This window comes from Podarcis muralis, chromosome 6 (assembly GCF_964188315.1).
Source record: "Podarcis muralis chromosome 6, rPodMur119.hap1.1, whole genome shotgun sequence".
NCBI lineage: Eukaryota > Metazoa > Chordata > Lepidosauria > Squamata > Lacertidae > Podarcis > Podarcis muralis.
In genome coordinates, this window is record NC_135660.1 from 72,362,951 (window position 1) to 72,378,336 (window position 15,386).

Here is a 15,386-nt window from a genome sequence, read left to right on the forward strand (position 1 = left end):
CGAATTAAGTACTTAACCCGACGTACCACTGTACACATTTTGGGGGAGCAATTTCCCCTCATAGAATGCATTTTGTATATTATTGTCCCTAACACACACATTTATATGCACAGTTTGCATTTCAAAATTTGGAAAAGTGCAAATTTCAAAAGACAGCTGTTTTTCAGTTTGCATATTTTTCAGACAGTGAACATTAACTAGGTTTACCTTTAAATGCGAACTGAATAGAATTTCTCCTGCACTCCCTCTACTTGCCAATGTTCAGCTAATCCTGCAATGAGAAAAAAGGAAACAAATCAATGGTCGGTGCTTAGCTAGCTTTTCTTTTCTCAAGACCAGGAACAAGGAAGTTAGTTAATGCAGACAATGTTAATTAAAGTACAGAGCTTGCTAGTAAAGATTCCGTTTAGGAGAATTTCTCAGTATAGGGCATTAAAGCATGTGATTATGTTCTTGTTTAAGGAAGAGATATTCTGAAAATACGGATTGTTTTAGCCTCTGCATATTTGTTTTAGGAACATCCAGGAACTTAATGGATTATTCATGGAAAGGGAATTGCAGGGTTTTCAGCTAGTCAAATAGTTTATGAGCAGGAGCACCATAAACTCCAGTTCATCTTCTAGGCGAGTGAGAAGATTTCATTCCGGCACCAATCTACACACACTCAGTGTACTCTCTCATTCAAAGTGTCACCCTAACCTTCAAGCATGGATGGGGAACCTCTGACCCTCCAGGTGTTGTTGGACTATAAGTCCCATCGTGCCTGTTCTTTGGCCATGCTGGCTGTCACTGGTGGAAGTTAGAGTCCATCAATATCTGTTTCCCCATTCCTGCCTTAGAAGGTGGCTATACTATGGGATGCAATTCAAGTACATAGCTGGAGTACATAGGTAGATTCCCATCCTTTGTAGCTCTGTTTGTACCCCATTCCCAAGAAATCCAGGGAAGTCTGGAAATGACTGCAGTCACTGTCTTCTGTCTAGCACCTCATCCTGATCTTCTTCCATACTCTAAGCCTCTTTCAAGAGTTTCTCCAAACCTATGGCAGTTTATACATTCCTACTGAGCATAAAATTAAAATGCTTGAGGAGATGAATCTTTGCACATTCTGATATGAACTAATCCGATCTCCCATATTCACATGTCATCCTCCAGATTCCCCCTTTGTGAATGTTCCAATTAAGATCTCACCTCTAAAGACATTTACAAATGTGTATTTTGAGAGAAGCTACATTCAGAAAAATATTCTGAAATAAATGTTAGCAAGCATTTGTTTAAATATGTACTTCATTCATTTTTTTTAAAAAAACAACAACTACAGTTTAATGTAGAAATAGGATGAAGCAGAAGCAGACTGGTTCACTTTCCTGCTGGGATCTCCTTTCCACATAGTGATCCAAAGTCCTTACTCAGCAATGGGCAATTAGTGTGTTCTGCTGTGGCTATTCCAACGTTTGATGTCGGATTGTTAGGTTATTAGTGTTGCTCACTGACACAAGACCTTGTGGTAGGCCAAGTTTGGCAGGATAAAACCCATAACATCTTAGAACAACTTTTCCCCCCAGGACCCTGACTCATAACTCATTTACTTGAGGTATTCTCTGCTGCTCTCATTGCACATATCATGGCAGTAAGCTTGTCCTGTTTAGACAGTAATTATGCAGCTGGAAAGCTGTGCGAAGCTGCTTTCCTTTTCGCAAGTGTGTGCAATGTGAGAGCCATATAACTTTCCTTGGAGAACTCATTAAAGATACAGAGCAAAGCAGCCTCATAATCATCTAAGAACCTAGCATTAACCTCAGTACACACCTGTGATGTGTAGGTGAATGAGGCCTTAGAAAAACATCTTGAAAGGGAAAAGGACATTGGGTGTCCTTAAAGGGCCGAACTAAACTTTACAGAGAGACACATGCAACTATATCATTTCTCTGCTTGCCATTTATCACCTTCAAACAGCCCTCCTCTACTGGAGTTCCAAAACACATGTTGGTCCCTTTATGGACTCTGACTTGGGAGAAAGCTGCTGGGGAGGGATTTGGAGCACGAAAACAATTGACAGGGAAAAGCGTTAAGCACGCCTCCCTCTCCATCATTTATCCTACCTGAAAGCAGCCTTTCCTATTTAAAAAGGGCAGTTGGGATATGGTTATGTGCATCTGTGGAAAATGGCTAGTTTGGCTTTTCTTCACAAGGAGTTTTCACTTATTTTCTTAAGAACATAAAGGTTGGCTTAAAGGTTAAATCACTTCACTGTTTGTACTTTAGACAAAGCACTTGTATTTCTGCAATCCTCATTTCACCCGCAGCTTAAATAATTTAACGTAAGAACTGTTTACTTTATGTCATTTCATTTGGAAATCCAATAGCATTGCAAGCACACTGTAAATTAGACTGCAGTCATTAAAAGGACAGGTCAAAGATAGATTGGCAATAAAATCAAAACATATAGTCATATTACAGTAATAATAGAAGTATTAGAACTGTCTGACACAGGATAATTAATACCGATTTTGGTTTACACAATTTTATGTGCCTGATGTTAACACCATCAAACAACAAACACATCAAGAATTAAGTGGACTACCACTGCAATGTATGAGATTTAATTTCTGGAACACTACAGATTATGTGGTGCAAAATCCAGCAGCTATCTAGAAATGGAACATCCTCGGCATTACAGCAGCTTGCTTTCTAACATTTCCCTAGATATCAGTTCTGAATGAAGATATGAAATCTGGAAACCTGAATGGGCACCAATGCCAATTTGAGATCCCTTTAATATTCTTCTGGTTTTTGCTATTAAGATTTAGGAAGTGGTGGGTGTAGTCATACGCCTGTGAATTTTTGCATTTATTTATCACACGTCAGTGAACTCAGGACTACATACCCTGGTTCTATCCTCCTATATTCTCACAAGCACAATTACCCTATGTGGTAAGTTAGGGGGAAGAGAGGGTGACTTTCCCAAGGTAAGCACCATGCTTGAGTGGGGATTTGAACCCAGATCTCATCAATCCAAGTATGGCACTTGTTTTACCACTTTTTCTTTTTCTTTTTTGCTGATTTGTACACATATTAATTGGTTGATTTGTCATTTCTTCTCCCCCCGCCCTCCCAAGTGTAAATGCATCATCCTGCAACGGAGCAGTTGTCATGCACAGAATTAGGACAGAGGTAGCATGGCAGGACTGGGGAGAGGTAATCTGAACAGGAAGCTAGAAGCATTTCAGGCTCTGCAACCTACATGGGCAGAACCTAATCTCCATAGCTCCTGACATCGGGACTGCAAGCAGCAAGCAACAGATCAAGCAAAGTGACCATCGAACACTGTGTACCACTGCCTCTTTACTTATAGCAGGGGTGGCTACCCTGTGGCCTTCCAAATGTCGTTGAACTACAACTCTCATAATCCCTAACTATTGGTTATCTTCACTGGGGCTGATAGCTGTCCAACCATCTTGTGAGCCATAGGTTGACCACTCCATGCCCTATGGGATTTCAGAGAAAATCTTTGATTTCAAGGAACTCTTGAGTTAGTATGTCTTGTATATATATATATATATACGTCTTTTAAAAGCTCAGGGACAATGACTCCAATAACCTTGCCTAACTGCCTGTTTCAGCTTTTAAAGTGGCAGATGCCTAATTCTACAATATTCACACTTGACAGGACACCTGTGTATTTTGTACATCATTATGAAGAGCTGACTACAAAAAAGGGAAATGAACATCAGCCCCAAATTAACTGCTTCCCAATACAATGTAGATACTACTCCATTCTCCAGCATGTGCAATTCATATTTCATCTGTAAGGATGCTGTGTTTTGGAACTGAAGGAAAACTCAGAAAGAAAAAAATGCTTTTATCGGGTAGTACTTGTCTGCTGGAAGAGAAAGAGGAGGTGGGGGAGGGAGAGAATGCTGTATGGAAAAATAGAACAGCCTGTGTATGTGTCTGAATGATTCCAGAGGAAGTTGCCTCAAGGAGGCAGGAATGATTACTTCTAAGTTTTCACTTAAAGAAGAAAATGACATCAAAGGCCAACACAAAACAGCATGCACACACATTGAAGAACAAAAAGATTTCAGACTACTACTGCGCGAAACTCTCAGTTTCTTTGGCAGAACTGCCCTGGGAACAGAGCACCACCCTGTCACCTCAGGGATACCTCTAGCTAACCTCTAGCTCAAACCTTGGTGGCAGGAGTCAAACAACACAAGCACTTTGATTTCATGTGATGTGAGGTAGACACCATGCAGGCACTACTGATCAATTATCAGACTTCTGGGAGGCTATACTTAGGAGTTTAGCATTTGCACCCATACATAATTAAAGTTATATCATGAAAACAACAGAAATATAAATATTGGCACATGAGCAGCCTTCCACTGTCAGTACTGTGCCACGCTATTTTCTTCATCTTCTGTAAACACCACACTCGTCTTTGAATATCACACCACTTTCTTTGCTTTCTTCAGCCAAGCCTCATTTACTCAAAGTACATAATATTTTCCATACAAAGCTAAATGCATACTTGCAGCCCTCGGCTTGTATTTTGCTGAATTTACCCCAAAACAGAATGAGTTCAGGATTCCTCTTCTTCATTTAGTGTGATATCTTCCAGTCATCCTTATCATTCAATGCTTCATTTTACTTACTGGTCAACTTCCCATTTCTCAACTTCCCATTTCTCTCTGGAAATTTCACTGGGGAGTGAAGGGCATGTTCAAAGGAAAATCCACACAGATAACTGTGGAAAGCTCTGATCTTTTTCTTTATATTGCTAATGGATATTAAGTTGGATTTAGTATTGCATTTTCCTCAGATAAAACATTTAGAATCCATTTTTAAAAATTTAAATAAAAAACCCCAAACTCCTGCTTTTCTGTTGCATGCAAGTCCACTGGTCCACCTTTTAAAATCTGAGAATATATCTTTGACATGCTTCTATTTTATTTGGCAAGACTCATACTCTGTTTCAAAAGCACTGAATACTGTATCTTTGCTCTTCTTCCTTCCTGCCTGGTACCTAGTCAGAAGGAGTACCAAAGTCCTGCTCCTTCCTCCAAGAACAGCAACTTAAATCATTTAAAGTCACACATAATTAATTACTTATGCACAATTAACAAAAAATGTAATTTGGTTCTAAATGGCCAAGATTGCCAGTTTGTTCTCTGCTTACCCTTATGGCATTCCACCTGAACCATGGAATGCCTGCTAAATCCTGGGGGGGGGGGGGGGGAATCACTTCCCCTCTCAGCTCATTTTCTCTCACTTAATGAAAATGGGGCCCCTCTCACACTTCCTCTCCTATGGAATGTGCCAGTGGTGGTGAATACTTCAACATTCATATTGAAGATCCCATCATTTCCTGAACAGTAATATGGAATACCTGGTATCCTGTTCTCCTAGTCCTGCATAACTTAAGCAAGAGGTCAGACAAAAAGCAAGTGATGATTCCCACAGCTGTGGGTCCTGTCTCCCCGAATGTACCAAGAAAAATGAGGAATGAACATGGAGCATTTGGCCGAGTTGTCAAGACTGGCTAGAGGGAGACATTTAGCAGACCTGAGATAGCTGGAAGTATGAAAAAGGAAAGAGAGTGGCATAATGTGAAGATTTATATAACCCCCACACCATAGAAGATGAAATATTGAAGAAAATGTCATTCATATATGCAAAGTATCATGTGTTAAAAAGAAAATGAAGTAATCGTCTTTCTGATTATCATAATTCTGTTGTCTAGTGAACATCCTTGGTGACCCAACATCCAAATCCCTACCTCCAGTTATCTTTCTTGAAAATGTTGCAGTGCGATAGCAAAAACTTATTAAAGAAATGTAATGCTAGGGATAAATAAAATAGTTTTAAAATACCCGAAAACAAAGTTTAGCAGTAAACTACAGGGAGAAAAGAAAAGAAAAACTAATTCCAGGGAACAAATACATGGCCAGAAACTATACCACTGATAACAGGGTAGACAGCGCTCCTAGCATATAAATAATCACATTAAGAAATACAGAGAAACGCTAGCGAAGCAAGAGGATGCAAATAGAAGTTGAAGGCAAGATAAACCAACCAGCATTTCTAGCAGTGGTGGCGGAGGAAGTGGGCAGCAATATCCATGAAGCATCTAAATTGTCTTGGCTTCTAAAGGCAATATGTTCCTCTGCTGACATCTTAAATGTCATGTTTCAAGGACAGTAATCTGGTGTTTTGACATCATTCAGAGACATGAGTCTGAGGGCCTAAGGAAATGTTTTGCGCACCTGCCCTGATACCTTTGGAGGGGATGAGGGCAGCTGCTTTTGAGGACACAATTTGGATTGGAGAATCAGTGAGTGAAGGGTCTTTAACCCTTTGCATACCTGTCACTTCTCCACTTGGAATCCCCCACCCAAATCTTGGTTCCAAATACATGTTCAGAAATGTAATTGGGAGTGCCATAGAGTGGGAAGTGAGGTGTCAGGATAGCAGGAGTCCTCAGGTGAACACAAACTCCTTAAAGGTAGACGGCCACCACATGCTAAGATTAACAGACCAACAGGAGGCCAACTTTGGGAAATTAGCTGCAGAAAATTCCCAGCGGAGGAAAGGCACCACAGCACTCCCTCTCTGCTGAAATCCCCCGCTAGGAAAGGAAGAGGGGGAAACTCTAAAAAAGTAGCTTCCATTATCCAAAAGGTCCAAAACACCAGCATCAGAAAACAGGCAATTTCCCAATAACTCAAACAAAAGATAGCAAATAAATACAAAGATCCTGCAACCTAATGCAGAGGGAAAAAATTAAAAGATGAACCAAATGAGAATTTTAGGAACATTTGCACACTGACCTTGGGGCTTCAGTATCAAGGATGGTAAATCACGGGGCAAGGATGGTAAATCACTAGCAGCTACAAATTGTCTCCTGGTTGCCACTATCTGTCCCATCCCAGGCCTAATTCAAACTCCAGATCATTTTATATTACCTCCTTGTATCATCTTGCCCCCTGGCATAGGTCTTGCATCACCATCATATTCTATTACAGTCATCTTTTCTTTGCTGGCCTTTGAAACATTGCACATATGAGTATTGGACTTTTTATGTGACAGCTATGTAGAAAGATGGCAGTGGTGACACAGTGTGGCCTAAGGAGTTCCCATGAAAGTTGCAGGAAGCAGTCAGTGTCAGTGGCTTCTAGGGAGGACTCAAGCATATATTTGAACAGACTTGTACGTCTGTATCCAATTTGCGCCTGTTCTACTGTTTGACTCTGGCCACAAACAACAACTTTTGAGAGCTATGCAGTGGAGGCACCAGAAATCCCAAATGCTTTAAACGTTGGCGAAAGCCAAGTCCATGGGCAAAGAGTGCACAAACTTCTATGATGAGGAGTCTTTGATGTACCTTGAAACTAGAAATCTTTCATCAGACACCAAGATGAAAAGAAATTTAGCAAAGAGTGGGAAAAATTTATAGAGTACCTTAAAGACCACTGTAGATATTTAAAAACCTTAGCAGGATTGTTATAACACTTATAATGTAATAATACTAAAGTTAAAAAAGGATATAAAATGAATTTGAAAAAAGTAGATGCAATAGAAAGAGTAGATAAATATTGGAAACCAGGGGTGGGCGGGGGGGAAAGTCCGGGGAGTCAAGTAATCTCAGATGGGCAAAAAATGAAAACGATTTAAATATATAAGAACATTGTTTGAAAAATACTTTTTAAAAAAAGAAGAAACTAGAAATCTTTCGTGAATTCAAACTTTCTGAAGTCCAATATTGAATTTCACAAACTAGCATCGAGATGGGAACTTAGTTATCGACTGGAATTTGTATTTCCCAAATATTCCAGCACCATCCTCAGCTCAAAGGGCATTTCGAAGTGTGCTTTAATTGTGCATATTGATACATTGTATGTCTAGAAATGTGCATTTTGATATATATTTATATGCAGATTTTCATGTGTGCATATTTTTCACATATTAATTTAGAAACAGAACAGGAGGACTCATGGTAAACACATGCAAAAGTGACATGGACCAGAAATAGGTTTCTAGACATCAGTTTGGTACCCAAAGCCAATGAATTCTTGGAGGAGTGGCTAGAACCCCCTATGAATCAAACTGACTGTCCATAACCCATCCTTCACCCTGGAATCCCTACCTGAGATGCTAGAAAGGCCACCAGGAAGCTCCTTGGAGGTATAAGGAGTACAACACTCTGAACCAGAGTCTGGCATAGGGCTTCGGCAGTCATCATCAGAGCCAAGCACAAAGATGTACGGACTAAGTTGAGCAATCCTGAAATAGTGCTGACAGCTACAATAAGAGGATATCTGCAGTACTTTGCCATTCACTCTAAGCCAAATTGTATTTCAAAGTAATTCAACCTTCATGGTTATTTAATCCCATACTTCCTCTTCAAGGTGCAAATTGATTTCAGCGGTGTGGATTAAAAAATATATATTAACGGCACACTGGTCATAGTCTTATTTGAACCCTTTGGTGGAATTCTTAAGTCTAATATGAAACAAAATACATTTTGTCCTTCATCAGTTCTACTGCACATGAAGAGGCTCTGTATACTTTTAAAGTTAAAACAATATGATTTATATACTATATGGCCTTTAAAATAATAAGTGAAAGCAATTAACTGGAGGATATAAATCTTGTCTTAATGACAAAACCAGTAATGCATTTTATGATAAATGGTCTGGAAATGCTATCAGTTAGTAGTTGCGTGTTGCATGGTGCTTTTTCACTAAATATCCAATCTTGTTGAAATTATATTCTTTTAACACTTGAATAATCTTTGCAGATTAGCCTGGTGGATTCATCTTTATTCTGATACAACATAGAACCACACAAAAAAATTGTGCACCCATTTTAGTTAAAAGAATAGATGCACCTGTTGAGGGGGGAAATGTTATTCTAGTCCCACTATCATATGAGAGCAATGGATAATTAAAATGACCCGATTTTGTCATTTTCAGTATTGCTTTGGAATTTCATCATTTGGCATTATTTTGAGCATTAAATATAACGACAAAAGGATGTTCTGAAAATAATAGTATCAATGTATTATGGCTACGTAGCACTATAATTACAGGCTTTTAAAATCCTTTTACTGAGATAATATAATCAATGCAATAGAATAATAATACATTGAATGATGATAAAATATGAAAGAAAATTAAGAGGGTGGAGACCTAATTCTATGGGTATGTAGCAACACATATTGAAGATGAAAGCAAACTGATGGAAATGTTATTGTTTTAAGGGTTACCTATTAGCATTCAGTACATCATAACCTAATCTGCAAGGCAGAATTATGCATTCTAGCATGGTGAACGCTGCAAACTGAAATTGATAGGCTCTTTTAATTAATTGTAGCTACAGCCCATCCTTCAGAAATGTATGAACAGAAAGAGCAAGGCCACAATCCTGCATGAGCAGAGCAATCCTAAATTGGCATAAGGAATGCAGCAGGGCACAAACCAGAGCCCCAGAACCACCATCAGGGCGTAGGAAGGGGGTGGGGCAGACCGCCCTGGGTTCCATCATGGAGGGGGGTGTCAAAAAGAAACAATTACTGCCCTACTATGGCAGTTCATAAAAAACTTTTTTTAAAAAATGCCTGCTCCAAAGGTCTTATCTTACTACACTAGGGATTATATAGCTATATCTGAAATTTCAGGCAAATCAGTTAATATCTTGACCCTCCTCCATGAAAATAACTGTTTACTTGGCCGTTTTCATATGTCGTGAAGGCTGAAACTTCAATTCAGTGGAGCCAAAACACAATCCATCCTGTAGATTTAAGTATCTGTCCACAGTCGCCTCCTTGTTATCAGAGGCCCATAATCTACATTCCTTTGTAAGAAAATATGAAATAACGTAAAACTATTTTTGCATGTCATGGACCGGCTAGATGCAGAAGAATGCAGAACCCTGAAGGGAACCCCCAGGGGAAGAAGGCTTAGAGCCTGGGGGTTGGTGGTAGTCAGACGGAGAAGAGGGAGCAGACTGGGAAGAGGAGGTGTTGGAAGCTGGAGAGGTAACAGGGTTTAGTGAGCAGGAAGAGGTTGTGGCAGACAGCAGTCCAGAATCAGAAGCTGAAGCAGGGGGGTGGGGTCAAGAGGCAGAGATCTGTCAGACTGCTGAAGAATCTAGGGAGTCCAGACCCTCCAAGTGTCCCTATTTTCCAGGGGTGTCCCTGATTTAAAGAAGCCATACCAGTTTCTGATTTGATCCCGGAATGTCCCACTTTCCCTTAGGATGTCCCTATTTTCATTGGAGAAACAATGGAGGATATGGAGTTATCCAACCCCTGAGCCACCTGAAGGCAACCCTGTACAGGGAAGCTTTTTTAAATGTCTAACATTTCATTACGTTTTTAATATATGCTGGAAGCTGCCAAGAGTGCTGGGGCAACTCAATAAGATTTGTATGGTGTATAAATAGTAAAATTATTATTATGCAATGGGACGTCCCTATTTTCATCAGAGAAATGTTACAGGGTATGCCCTCCATATTTGTGCTCCCAGCCCGTTAGCCTAGCATGCCTAGTGGTCAGGAAGGGTTGCAAGACCACCATTCCTGTAGTAAGTGTATGTGCAACCAGCTCACCTCCCCCCTCATCTCCCAGAACATTCAGATAAATAAAGAGGGCTGGACAACAAGAGGCAAGGTGACAAAGCCTTAGGCTGCTGGGGAAATCGGCTCACCTTTGCAGGTGGGTGGCGTTGCAGCAGTGATCCGGCGGAGGGTAGAGATTGATGCCCCCTTGTACCTTCCTGGCTGTGTCACCAGCATTGAGCAGAGCCTCACCCAGGGTTGGCCCCACTGACCAATCAGTGCCAGTAGGGGGTGTGACCGTGGGGAATTTAAACCATGGCACAACCATCCTCTCTCGCCCTTCACCAGATCTCCCAACCCGCCCACCCTCTTTTTTATGCTTTGTAATGATATGACCTTGCTATGGACAAAGGTTGGCCACCATATTGTTGGGGCCAGGTAGTAATTTTTCCACTAGGCAAATTGGCACCAGTCATTTGGTTTTCTTGTAGCAATCGTTACAACTTTGTGAGGTTAGACATTGGATAAGCCTTTGCTTGGATGGAGGGGAGGTTGTAGCTTCTGCCTGTCCCTCCTCATTAAGGGAATCCTGTTAAAGGGATCCAGGGGTATGGATTCTGTCTGATGCCTGAGCATGGGCTAGGGCCATGCCATGACCACAACAGTGACCCATCGGTGTGCCCCTATTTGATGTAAGTCATAGGGCTCCCCCTAATGGTGGTTTACCCTTAGACGGGCTCCCAGCAGATAGCGGGAGTGGAGATATAGCCTGGCTTCACCCAATGCCTAAGCCAAACCGCTCACATCAGTAACCAATAAAGTTATGGCCTATTTGAACCCATAAACCTAATACTCAACAATGGTTATGAAGCAATGGGAGTTCTTAAATGATTATTTACAAAACCAGGGCTTGACTACAAAAATCTGGTTGTGTTTAGAATAATCTTCTGCGTAATATAAAAAATACAAAGTGAGACATTAAGAAAATCCAAAGGGAAAATATGAAGAACAGAGGTTCTGACGAACGGATTATTAAAAACGCGTGAGGTAAACGGTGGAAGTCTTTTTTTTAAAAATACAACTATTTAAGGTAGATAAGGACAAGATGAAATTATACAATTGAATATAAATACAGATGGGAAACGGCCATGTATTGTGAGTACTTATCTACTTTTAAAAATTTTCACCTATGATCTTTTTCTTTTACTTCTTTATTCTTTTTTTCTTTTTTCTGATATCTTATCTTTCATTTCACTGCTTTATTGTGAATAGCATTTTATAGAGGTATAAATAATTGTAAATATGAAAAGAGACAAAATATTCTCTAATTTTCCCCCCTTGGTTAGATGTATTTTCTTTTTCTTTTGTATTTTCTTTTGTTGTGAATATGTATGTTTTCTAATTTGTACTATATCTATCTATCTATCTATCTATCATCTATCTATCTATCTATCTATCTATCTATCTATCTATCTATCTATCTACACACACAGACACACACACACACACACACACACACACACAACCTAATACTCGTGTCCGTGTGTTGATTATCCACTAGGGAACTGCGGGTCACAGGGCCTTGGCATGCAAGGAACTAGGGTAGGAGCCTTAGAGCATGGTGGGAAGGTGGGGACCTTCAGTCCTCACAACTGCCTCACTGGGGCAAGCCTTACTGGGAACAGTTGCTGTGATCACTAGGCCTGTGCTGTTTTGGTTTCTTTGACTAAAGAGTTAACTTCACTAACACTAGTGGTTTTTATTGCTGACCTACTACTGACTCCAGCTCCTGATACCCCAGGTAGGAGTTTCTCGACTGCCTGTGCTTTTAGTAAATGCAAAGGAGCCCTCTGTGGTGGTGGAGTCCCTCTCCCCGCTTTCATTTCTCAGCGGAGGGAGACCTCCATCTAACCCAAATCCCCTCCAGTAGTTCTGATCAGGGTGTCACGATTGCTCTGACAGTTAAATTGCTTAAATCCAAGATTAAATTTGGGAATTTATAACGTAAAGAATCAAAAGTATCACTTTAATGGTAGAAAGAAATGACATCTTTCAGTTATTCTTTTTCCTTGTCTTCTACGGTAAACCACCAGGACTTAGATAGCCTCAAACAATAAATTTATTCTTCACTCTCAGCCTTTCTGATTAGAACTGGTACCGACAGATCAGCCAGTGCTTTATTCAGTCTACTCACGTTCAGTGGATTCACCTATTCGTTAAACAAGCACGCAACCCTAGTAATAGAAGTTAAGGCTGTTGCTTGTAAAAGCTCGTCATAGAAACCTTTGGGGGTCTGGCACTCCCTTTGCTTTACCTTTTGGAAATCTACTTGCTCCACTTACTCAGTGGAGCAGCAGCTGAGTGCAAGAGATTCCACCTTCCCTACCAACATTTCCTTGTGCTTGTGGCAGGGGGAGCTGCACTGAATTCTCTCCAGTTTTGATTTAGGAAATAGCAAATGTTCTGTTGTAAAATCCACCCCCCACCCCCTCAAAAAACGACTGTGCAAAAATGCACCCTATTTTCTCTCTCTTCTCTCACTGGCCCCATTGCTCCCCTGCCTTCCTTAGTGCTGTCTTCTCTCCGTTAGCTGCTTCTTTTCTGTTTCTAGATCAGTCACACACACAAGCATGTCCTGTCAGGGATGACACAATGAACAGAGTGACATTTTAATTATCTTATTTATTTATAAAAATATGTGTATGCCACAATTTTAACCAGCGTACAACAATTATATATATATACATAATTAAAACCGCATGAGGATTTAAAATTACGGATCATCAGCAGAAAATGTTTCCTTAATTGTCTGCATAAGTCAGGTGCCACAGAAACATTTTCAGCAAATGTTTAAAGGTTAAAATTGAGGATGCCAGCTGAATCTCTATTGACAAGAACATTCCACAGGACTAGGCTCAGGTTCATGTCAATGTCAAATGAGCCTCATTAACTTTGGGGGGGGTGACTGGGATGCTCTTACATAGGATCTCAGTGGTCAAACTAGGATATAAGGGTTTAGGTGGTCCCTAACGTACCCTGGACCTAAGATTTAAAATTGTTAAAGTTGTTCAGGGCTTTGTCAATTAGCACAAGGACCTTGAACTTGGCTCAGTGCTAAATGGGCAGCCGGTGCATTTGTTTTAACAACAGTCTCATATGCTGTCAGTCATGTGCCCCCACTAGCAGTCTGGCTGCCACATTCAGCACCAGGCTAGAGTTTCTAGACCAGGTCCAAGGGCAGCCCCACTTAGAACACATTGCAGTAACCCAGCCATGAGGTTCCCAATGCATGGACTACAGTGATCATTATGCTATGGAGCCACATCTAATGACGTGAATATGATGAAAGTTTGGTCAGGAAAAAGCAATTAAAAGAACAATTAAACATTTCACAAATGTTTATACTTGCTGTGGGACAGGAGTTTTTAGTTTTTGAAGAGCATATAGGAAGGAAGGAAGGAAGGAAGGAAGGAAGGAAGGAAGGAAGGAAGGAAGGAAGGAAAAGAAAGAAGGAAGGAATAGGTAGTGTTGGCTCATCTTCACTGGCGGTAGAAGGAAACACTATGAAAACACTAAGTAAATTTTCTATTACGAACAAAAAGTAGTGAATTTAGTATATTCAGAGCTGTAAGTTATGCTTTTGGAATGAACTGGAATTACCATCAGAAAGCAGTTTTTAATAAGAACAAATATATTCTTAATGATTCCCAACTGCATTAAAAGGAGCAGAAACATTTTATAAAACATCATTTATATGAAATTTGACTTGTGCCTCAAGTCCCCAATGCCTACCCTGTAATCAACCTAGTTACAGAAATATTATGACAAGCTTTAAAATGCAATTCATAGTTTTGGTTTTATGACAAATTGTTAATAGTTAGATTATATCAATTTTGCATCAATTTAAGTGGAAATTTGTTCCATCCATTATTCTTTCTAGAAGGACGACATCTGCTAAATGTCAAAACAAAGCACAGTGACTATAGTATAATTTATTTGCCATTATAGTATAGTTTATTACAATAAAACAGCCTTATGTGCGCTCTGCTAACCAGCCATATAAAAGGCTATTGCCTTTAAAAATAATTTCTGTTATCAAGTCCACATACTCCTCCAGAAGAACGTTGTGGTAAAATTTAATATTCCAAAAGGTACATGGGTTTTCAAGTATACTAAAGAATTATTTCCGTATTTCTCATATTCCTCTGTCACGAAAAATACTATTGCTATCGAGAGACAAAAAGAAAGTAAAAGACAATGGTCTGTTCTTGCAGTGAACTTTAGTTCCAACAGGGAAAACAATTGTGACCTGCAACAAAATGCCCCATTCCGGGATATTGCACTCTATTCTTCCCTCTCTTGGGGATTCTATTTTCACCTCAACAGTCACCCAACATTCTGCTTCCACTAGGCATGCTCAGTATTAACTGGGCATTTGGGGGGGAACTGGGGACTGAGACGCTTTTTAAAAAACTTATCCATAAAGCTTTGGTTTCACACAAGTCTCTTCCTCTTGTGTGTGGCTGGGTGACAAAGAAAGGCACTCAAAGAATTTAAATTAATACATATGATGCTGATGCTGCCAGTCAAAATATGAAGAAAAAGGGCAAGATACTTGGCTTTTTCTGGTTGTTCACCAATTAAATTCTTGGTTGTCATGGCGACCTTGTTTGTCAGCTGATGATATTAGTATGCTGCTGTATTAAATGCTGTTGTCAAATCTTGGAATCCCCCCCCCCCAGACAAAATGACATTGGCACAGGGTGCATTGAGAAGAAAGGAAGTTCTCAAATGAACTTTCAGCCCTGGAGTCTTAGGGTCTT

The 15,386-nt window shown here is 40.1% G+C and overlaps 1 long non-coding RNA gene across 1 annotated transcript in view; it reads right to left on the bottom strand.

Annotated features, from left to right (window-relative positions):
- The window catches only part of LOC144327907 (uncharacterized), a 154,210-nt gene extending 153,928 nt beyond the window's left edge, over positions 1-282 (bottom strand). The window contains exon 1 of the long non-coding RNA XR_013393073.1: positions 208-282. This is a non-coding gene — a long non-coding RNA (uncharacterized LOC144327907). The remainder of the gene's footprint in view (positions 1-207) is intronic.
- Between the last annotated feature and the right edge of the window lie 15,104 nt (positions 283-15,386).